We start from the raw sequence: 1,457 nt of genomic DNA, 5'->3' as shown, positions 1-1,457 counted from the left end.
GCACAGCTCTGCAAGGAAACACCGCGCTGTTTTGAAGCACTAGGGACCGAATGCATGAGCTGCCCGTGAATCGCGTACCACTTCAGCTCACCAGAGCTTGAAATCTATKGCCGTGACCTCACGAGGTTTCCCGGTTACACGGTGTTGTCCTCGGAATACAGTTAAAAGAAAAATGATTTTGAGAAGCTCCTTTTTCTGTGTTTAATTTCTTACTGTCTCACAGAGTTAGTAGTATTAGTATTTGAGAGAGGAACTAGTTTACTGGTTAAACTAATTTTCTTATTTTTTTATTATTATTTTTTTAAATGAAGAAATTAGATCCACCAGTGAAAAGTAACCCTTTTTTATAAAGACAAGRAACCCAAAGTGAGGGAGAAGGCAGGAAAATTCTGTTTGATTTCCAACAAGTGCCCACTTCCAGTATCTATGTATTTATATTCTTATTTGGAGATATTGCTATGATGTTTCAGTAATTTTATTTTGGACCAAAGGTACCTGCTCTATCAGTCTGTATCAGTCCCTCCAGGGGTTATATGTCACAATATAATGTTAATGCTGCATTGGACCCCACTTTTGCTCAATCATTGGTAGCAGCTCGCTGCTGTTTGGGAGTGGGCTTTTTTTTCAAAAGCTGAAACTTTCTACTGGTTCTAAAACAAAACACCTTCCAGYCTCTTGGAATTTTTCTGTTGTATTGGAAAACAATTCAACACATGCAATTCTTGTTTTAGTGATCTTGGTGAATTAATTTTTATTTTTATTAAATAGGGGATAGGCTTGCGTTCATATAAAGATCAAGATAAAATTACTTACTTTCACGTCCAAGCAAAGACTCTAAAACTATGCAGTTTGCAGTAATTTCAACATKATTTGCTTTCAAGGCTTATTCAGGGATTCAGATATTATTCTGTCTGCTTACCAAGAAAAAAMCCCAGCTTTTAATTAATGTTTGCAGGATTAATTCTGTATGAACTGAAGTTTAGAACTCACCTGCTGTTCCTAGAATACTCCTGAAAAGTTGGTTTTCTTCCTCAGAAGTTTATTAAGGCTGGAAAAAAACAAAACATCACATATACAAATCTGAATCTTTATCCCCAGTGGAAAGTGAGTTATTTTCTCCAGATATCAGCTGGTGTTTTTCCAACTTACATGAGAGCTTTATCCCACTGGCCCGGCTTGTGGATCTGCCTTTGGCATGGAAGGGGTGGCCCTGGTCCCTCCTGGAGCCTCCAGCTGTGTGTGGCTGTTCTGGAGCTGGACTCTGGGAATGATCCCAGGAGACTGCCCTGGCTCTGCCTGTGCCGTCAGTGCTGTTCCCAGGGCTGGCACTGGGCTGCTCTGTGCCCTGGGATGGGTTATCCTGGGTGGCACTGGGCTGCTCTGTGTCCTGGGATGGGTTATCCCGGGTGGCACTGGGCACGCAGTGTCCTGGGATGGGTTATCCCGGGTGGCACTGG

This window comes from Malurus melanocephalus, unplaced genomic scaffold, assembly GCF_030028575.1.
Source record: "Malurus melanocephalus ecotype Western Australia unplaced genomic scaffold, MMel_1.1 scaffold_636, whole genome shotgun sequence".
Taxonomy (NCBI): domain Eukaryota; kingdom Metazoa; phylum Chordata; class Aves; order Passeriformes; family Maluridae; genus Malurus; species Malurus melanocephalus.
This window is presented reverse-complemented; position numbering follows the sequence as displayed.